Source organism: Manis pentadactyla, chromosome 2, assembly GCF_030020395.1.
Source record: "Manis pentadactyla isolate mManPen7 chromosome 2, mManPen7.hap1, whole genome shotgun sequence".
Classification (NCBI taxonomy): Eukaryota; Metazoa; Chordata; class Mammalia; order Pholidota; family Manidae; genus Manis; species Manis pentadactyla.
In genome coordinates this window covers 159,545,848-159,554,667 of record NC_080020.1, presented here as the reverse complement: position 1 = coordinate 159,554,667, position 8,820 = coordinate 159,545,848, and positions in this window count along the sequence as shown.

Here is an 8,820-nt window from a genome sequence, read left to right as displayed (position 1 = left end):
TTTTCTCCTCAGGCCCATGACAAACATCGAATCACTTTTTGTCAGTTTTTCTTTCTCAGTCTCTCACAAACTTCCTTTCTCCCTGTTCCTAGCTGCCAACCTATTTCAATCCAAGCTCTCATTTGTGGATCTCTAGACTACTGTAACATTGCCAATGACCTCCCTATCACTAGTCTCTCGCCCACTCTATCTGGCACTGTGGGACCTTTAGCACTGCTTTGTGACCTTCCTCTGCAAAAAATCTTTCAGTGACCCTCAGATGACTGCCTGATCATTTCACATTTAAGATGAGTACAATTATGACCCTGGTTTAGGTTTGAGTTTCTAGCTTTACATCTCACTATGCCATACACCTAGGCAAACTTTTTTACTCAGTACTCCTATGGACATATCATTATACCCATATCTTCTATTAAGAATATCCTAACCGTAGCTTCTACCTATGAAAATCCTACTTATCACCAGTAAGGTCCTCATTAAGACAGATGAACATTTTTTTTTCCTGTAATCTGTACATTGTTAAGAGAAAACAACTAAACCACCAGTAAAAGAACACAAGAAAAATCAATTAACAATCAAAACACACATCTGTAAATTAACATTGTCACTTTGAATGTCTCCCTAACACGAATTCCCTTATTTAAGCTGATGGTTTGAGTTCATTTGTCTAAACACACTTCCTCTTCTCTTCCTTAAGCAATCTTTCAATACTTCTCTAAGAGTTTTATTGCCCTCCAGCACTTATCTTAGCCATTTTGTATTCTATCCAATTCCCTAAATTGTCACTTTGACCATAGAACTAATGTGTCAGTTTTTGCCTTTACATAGTATTTTTTATAACCAGTATATAGCAGACTTTCATATAAATATACAAACGGCCATCATATGTATGTGCATACATGTATATGCACACACATCTCACTCACACACACACACACACACACACACTTCTCTAATCACAACTTGTACTTGCTATCCAGGCTTATGAGAACCTTGGGCTTAAGGCAAAAAACCTGTAATGTTCATCTTGTTAGAATATGAGATCCCTCAAAATGAAACAGTTGAGTTAGTAACCAAATTGACAAAGAACCAGCTGAATATATGTACGATTAGGGACTTTGCCATTTTGTTCTTAGATTAATTATATGGTCCATTATACTGGAATGTGTGCTTGATTTCAAAACTAGTTCTTTCCTTCGATTTTGGTTCTTGTCATCTGGTTTATATGTTTTCCCTTTTAAAAAAACCTGTATTTTACATATGTGACTATAGCAAAATAAAAAGAAGAAGAACCAATAGAAATCAGGGAATGTAGAACTTTGCACCCATAAAGAGAACAAATTTTAAAACAAAAATAACATACACAATATGCCAATGGCTTCACTGAATGAGATTGGGCTGAAAGTATTTTTAAGCACCACTGTGCAAAGCTATCAGTTTACATATTCTGTCCTAAGTGCTGAGATCACCATTAAGGCAGAAGAACACTTTTTAAAATGTAATCCATATATTTTTATGAGAAAACAACTAACCCACAAGTAAAAGAACTCAAGAAAACTAACAATCAAAGCACACATTCATAAATTATCTTTGAATGTCTCACCAATAATCTCACTTACATTGATGATTGACTTCATTTGTTTAAATACACTTCTAAATTTTTCATTCAATTTACTAAGGAAATGGGGGAAAGGAATGTCTGTAACAAAATGAGAAACCAGGAAAGGCCTGCATCACCAATGTGAGGACTGTCTGTAAGAAATTATGAGACCAGATTGGGGGACATGAAGACTATAAAAGTAAAGAAAGAAAAAGATTTTTCTGGAAGATAAGTAGGCAGAGTCCCCAGCAAGACCCCACTCAGACTTGAGGGAAAGAAAAGGATATGAGGCAGTGAGACGTTTGGGTGAGAGAAAGACAAGGATCCCAATCGTATACAGAACTTGGAGCAATAAAAGCAACCAAAAAGAAGTACCCGTGTCCTTCCTGCATGTTCATGGGATGGACCACGGTTTAGCAGTACCAGGCACATCTCCCCCCATGTGGATTATACCTGGCAGAGCCTAAGCACCAAGAGCTTCCCCAAGCTGGACTGAGTAATCTCTGGGTAGACTGTGTCCCTATCATCCTTCTTTGCTGTCAGGCTAGGTGACATCCTTCTAGAATCGTATCTTCTTTCTCCCTTCCTTCCTTCATTTCACTAGACACACACTTAATAAACTTCCTACAAAGTACTTAAGAGGTTTTATAGATTTACTTATTTTTTCAATTCTTACTTGCCTGAATATCTTTACAATTTGTTGACCAAGTATGGAATTGTATTGAGAAATAACTGTCTCTTAAGTCTTGAAGGCTTGATTCCAATTCTTTGCATGTACACTGTGCTGCTGGGAAGAAAATAAAATCCCTTTGTGACTATAGTATCTTGTGGCAACTGCTTTATTTCCCCCTCACTTCTTTCAAGATTATTTCCACTCTTCTATACTTGTTTTCTTTATCTCTACTAGATGTGTACAACGGTCTTTTTCAATCATGAGGCTAAACAGTCAGTGACCTCTTTCGACTCTTAAGAAAGACTATGTTCTAAGACTAAGTTCTAAGAAATTTCTTGTACTTTAGCTTTTATAATTTCCCTCCTCGTTGTTCAATGTAATTCTTTCTGGCAACTCATCAGTATAAAGTTGGACCTCATGGATTGATTTCAAGTTTATCACTTTTTTTTCTAATTTTTTCTGCCCTTTCCTTTTGCTATATAATTTTTTTTCAACTTTATCTTCCAATCATTCTACTGAATATTTATTCTATAACTGTTCTTCGATTTCTAAGAGTTCTTCTTTGTTCTTTTATTATTCAACGATTCTGTCATCAATTCCAGTGTGTGTGTGTGTGTGTGTGTGTGTGTGTGTGTGTATGTGTGGTGGGGTAGAGGGTGATTTCTCCACACATTCAAGGAATTCTCATGACACTAACTTGGTGACCTGCCATTTAACTCAATCCTGACACTATCGATCTGGAGATAGCATTCAGTCCAACAGATTTAGGGCTCAGTCCAACAAGACTGCCCCCAACCCCTAACTCCACATGCCAATCACAAGTCCAAGTTGTTACCAGGCTTCTGATCTACGAGCTACAGATCAGGGGTTCCAAAGATCTCCTGCTCGGTTTTGAGTGATTTGCTAGAGTAGCTCAGAATCATTTTACTTGCTAGATTATTGGTTTATTATAAAAGGATATAACTCAAGAAGGGCCAGATGAAAGACATCCATAGGGCAAAGTATGTGGTTAGGGTCGCAGAGTTCCCATGCCCTCTCTAGGCACATCACTCTCCCTGTACCTCCTCCACATGCTCACCAGACTAGGGGCTCTTCAACACCACCTTTTGGATTTTTATGGAGGCTCATTATGTAGGCATGATTGATTAAATCACTGGCCATTAGTGACTGCACTCAATCTCCAGCTGCTCTCCCCTCCCCAGAGGTCAGAGGCTGGGACTGAAACTTCCTACTCTCTGATCACAAGGCTGGCTCCAGTATCAACCCCAACCTTAGGTGCTTTCCATAACAAGATACCTCATCAACACAACAAAGAACAGAAGGCACCTTTATTTTCTTATCACAGGAAATTACAAGGTTTTAAGAGCTCCATGCCAGACAGAGGAAGACCAATTATATATTTCTTATAAATCATAATATCACATTGTTACTAATGCTTTTGACTCTCTGAGCACCCTTTTAACATAAAGGGAACTAATATTTATGTTAAAATTACTTCTCAATTTCTGAATTTTGTTTCTGCATTCTGTGATATTTATGTTTTTGCCCTATTTAATTATATTTTTAGTTTGTGAGTTTTCTTTAAATGTCTTGTGATTCTAGAATATCCATTAATATTTAAAATTTAGCATTAGCACCTTTTCAAAAATACTTGAAAACTTATATATATATATATATCTAGAGCTCTATGGAATATATACACACACACACACACACACACACACACATAACAGACTAGATAGATAAAGAGAAGGAGAGATTGAGAGAGACTGATTTATTGTATGGAATTGACATACACAATTGTTGGGGCTGGCTAGGCAAGTCCAAAATATGTAGGGGAGGCCATCAGGACATCAAGAAGGGCACAACAGAAACTGTCAAACAGGAGCTGAAGCTACAGTCCCTCGGTAGAATTTCTTCTTCCTCAGGGAAATCTGAGTTCTGCTCTTAAAACCTACAATTGATTGAAACAGGCCCACCCAGGTAATCAAGAATGATCTTGTCTCCAACCAATTGATTGTAGATGTTAATCATATCCACAAAATACCTGCCCAGCAACACCCACTGTAGCCTAGTCAAGCTGACACAAGAAACTATTCACCATCACTGGTAGTCAGACAGGGTACCTGCCTCTTTTGCTGCAGGAGGACAGAGGATAGACACAAACAGTACAATGGTGAAGCACATGCACTTGATTCTGGAGGAGAACCTACCTGGGGTTGAATTCTGATTCACATACTTATTGTCTGCTTTATGTGACTTCCCTGTGCTTGAATTTTCCACTGTAGAGTGAGACTGATAATACCTACCTTAGAAGGTGGGAAAGTTAAGATTAACATACGTAAAGCATCAGAACATTGCCTGCGACATGGTGAGCACTAGAAGAGGGCGTGGTGCTCCACCGTCATTGACACTGGCTTCTCAGAATCCTATGGATGGTTTGAGGGACAGTAAAGTGAAGGGATCAATTGGCCATATAAGAATTCTCGATTAAGTTTCCTCCATGATACCAGTCTCCCTGATATTTAGCAAGTGAAGTTACCTTCTTTCTTCATTACAAGCTATTCTACAAGTACCAGAACAGAGTAACAGAATCCCTGGCTGTCTCTCCACTCTACCGCAAGTTTACTGTCTTTCAGAAATGTTATTATGTTTTTCATTTGAAGGCATCTTATCTTTCTTCACTTTGTTATTATTTTTTATCTGCATTTTATTCCTTTGTATTATTTTAATAGAATCACAGGGTGAACTCACACAAAGGACCATATTATCACATCAGATTCACAGGAATGGTAGAACTGAACCCAGTATCAGTCTTTACTAATAGTTTAGGATAGAGATAATTAAGCACAGATGAGACAAAAAGAGAGCTCTCCAATTCTTCTTCCCCGTAACATATAATACTCTCCAGCAGAGAAGAGTGCATGAGGTTTCACAGGGTCCTTACCTCCAGGGAGCATTTAAGTTATTAAATATTTCTATTTTATGTCAAATAAATTATATAGCCAATGTGACATTCTTAAGAGAGTCATGCCTCATAAATTCTCAAGTTATTTACTGTAAGTAATCTTTTTGCAGGAGGCATCCAGCTGAGGGTACTCTGTAGATAAGGTATATGGGCGCTCTATAGATAACTCTTATTCTTTTTGCCCCAAATTATTTTGGCTATTATAGTTCTTTGGTCTTCTCATATAATCAGCTTGTTGTTACCTACAAAATATCTTGCTGATAATTTGATAGAATTTTTTTGAACTTATAGATCAATATGGGGAGAATTAACATATTAATAGCCTTGCCTTCCATTAATGAGCACAGTATAATTTCTCCATTTTTAGAACTCTTATTTCAATTTTCCATTAGTGTTTTGTAATTTTCAGCATCCAGTCATGGTCAATATTTTGATAGACTTTACATTATTGATGTTATTCTATTAAATCTGTTTTTCTATTTCAATTTCCAATTAATCATTTCTTGTACAGAGAAATACACTTGAGTTTTGGTTGTTGACCTTACATATCATGACATAGCTAAGCTCACATTTTGATAGGAGCTTTTTTGCAGATTCTTTTAGATTTTCTATGTAGACAATCATTTTTTCTATGACTAGAGGGACTTTTATTCATTCTCTCACAATCAGTATCCATTTCTTTCTTTTTCTTGCCTTCTTACACTGGCTAAGAGCTCCATTAAGGTTTTGAGTGAGTAGGAGGTTAAGACAAGAAATAATTTCTCTTTCCATTCTTCTGGTAAAATCTTTTGGTCTTTTAGCGTTTAGTATGGTTGCAGCTGTAAGCATTTTACATATCTTCTTTAGCAGGTTGAAGAAGTATCCTTCTATTCCTAGTTTACTGGGAATTTTTGTCAAGACAAGACGTTGAATTTTGTTGAAATTTTTTTTCTGCATCTATTCAGACAATTGTGTAGTTTTCCCTTTTTTTTTTTTTTTTTGGTCTGTTGATGTGGTGAATTAGATTGATTTTTGAATGTTATATCAGCTTTACGTTCCTGGGCCTAGCCTCACTTTGTAGGGATATATTAGATTTTCTTTTTTTATTGTGCAATTGTACTCACTCATATGTTAGTTGAGGACTTTTGCATTTAAGTTTAAGAGTTCTCACTCTGTAGGCTGAGTTTCTTATTATGTCTGTCTGATTTTAGTATCATAGTAAGTTTAGCTTTATAGAATAAACTGAGGAGTCCTTTTGCTTTTTCTACTCCATGGAAAAGTACGTTTTAATTGATATCATTTCTTCCTTAAATATTTGAACAATTCAATAGGAAAGCCATCTAGGTTAGTGAAAGGGTATCTCACCGTGACCCTCCTTACCCCAGAACAACTCAGAAGACACAGGCCCACACAAAAGACTTTATTGTCTGAAAGAGAAAATGGCAGCCCCCAGAGGGAGGGAGCGGCAGCTCATGGGTGAGGAAGCGCGTTTTTAAGGAGTAGGGGTAGGGTGTGTCCTGCGTTGGTGATTGGATCTTAAGGGGTGGGTGACCTTCTGGTCGGTGGTGATTGGATCTTAAGGGGTGGGAGTCTTAGCACGCCAGAATTTGCCTTCACTATATGTAGTTTCTTCTATTTATCTTAGATGCTTATTTTCCTGGTCAGTTTATGCAAACATCCTTTCTATTCTTTCTAAAGGCTGCAAAGTACTCCTCTGATTATAAGTACCACAATTTACATAACCTGTCCAATATTGTAACTTTCAGTTGTTTTCAACTTTTTGTCCCCCTTAAAGATAGGCTGCAATGTGAGCATCCTTATATATGTGTTCGGGGAGCCTTGTGTGCTTTCCTCAGTTCTTGTCCCGCCACGACAAAGAATTGAAGGGCAGAGACACAGTAGTGAAGCAGAGTAAAAGGTTTATTTAAAGTTACTTAGAGAAAAAGTGCAGGCGACCTCAGAGAGAGGAGTGCCTAGTTAGGGGTTTTAGTTGCTTGCTGTTGCCTAACACATGTATACAACTATATGTAAATTCCTAGTAGAATTGCTGGAATGAAGGATATGCAAACTTAAAATTTTGCAAGATACTGCCTAACTACTCTCTACAAATATTGTATCAACCTACATTCCCACTCTTAGTGAACCTTCTTTTGGGTTCCGGTCAGGTGCCAGGTATCATGCTAGACATGGATAAGTATGTATTTACATGTTAGAAAACACCAAGAAATAACAGAGAGGTAAGAATGAAGCTTGAGTCTGAAATTTGCACACAGTATCAGGCATAGGGATTTGTACTTGTTAGAAAAATTCTGAATTTTGCCACAGTGGGACAGCAAAGGCAGCATGTCCTACAGTACGTCTGAAGGCAGAGTAGAGTACTAAATCCCAGATAAACTGTAGAAAATTATAATAGTGAATTTTTTTACTAATTCCCGAAAGTACCTTTCACATACTGTTAGTATTCTTTGCAAATATTTAGAGCTCGGAAAACAGTGTCAGAAAAGCCAGGGTTACTGAATGAATGAGTGGGTAAATAGATCACTAGCTTTAACATTGGTGGAGCAGTCATATTCTGACCAAGTTGAAATACATAAGCATTTACAATTTTAATTATAATAATCAAAAGTGGGTCAATATTAGTAAATTGCTATTTGGAAAAAGAAAAGACATAAATTATTAGCACAGCACAGTTTGCAAAGTTACAATTAGGCAATTCAAATTTGGTGCTGAATATTCTTTTAGAATTCATGAAAAAATACCTTTTTAGAATAAAATCATAAAATATTAGAATTCATGAAAAAAATCACCAATAGGCATGTAGAGACCAAAAAGTAAAAATGGTACAACTATCTACAGACATGACAATATACAAACTGTAACATAAATCTATCAGAAACTAGAAAACCTGTACTGACCCTGCACTTCCAGTTTGCTAAAAGATAAAGCTTGAAGTGGAAACAAACTCAGTTATAGCTGACACAAGAAAATCCAGACTGAGGCATAACAGGGTTTCCAGAAAGCATGCGAACTAACAAAGATTGGGTCTTTGGATGGGACTGCATTCAACATGAGGTAAAAGAATGCCTTGATAGGTATGTAGTGGAATGGAAAATATAGGAATGAGGGATATCTGGAGCACTGAACCACCAAATAATTGACACTAACAAAATCTACTGCTATCTGGTAGGGCCCCCAGGTACCAAACCCTGGGGGTTTAAGGGATTTCAGTCTTAAATCAAATCAAAAAGTGGCAATGGAGACAGTAAGGAAGAGCCTCAGGCGTGGATGGACTTGTTATGTTAAACCAAGACAGTCCCAGTTATCCCGAAGAGTACAAAATACAGGAGGTGGGTCTGGGGACAAGACAATACCTAAATATAAAAATAAGTCTTTAGGTCAGGTTAGGGCTTAATGCTAAGTTCCAGAGTGTTAGACCAAAGCTCTATAGGTTCTTCCTCCTACATTTAAGATTCTTATAGAGCTTAAGACATGTTGAGCCTGCAGCTAACAACAAAAGGCTGGATCTATAGAAAGAAAATAGTTACAAAGGCTGAGAACCAGGAAAGGCCTAATTAAGGATTTGCTTAAATAGAATTGAAT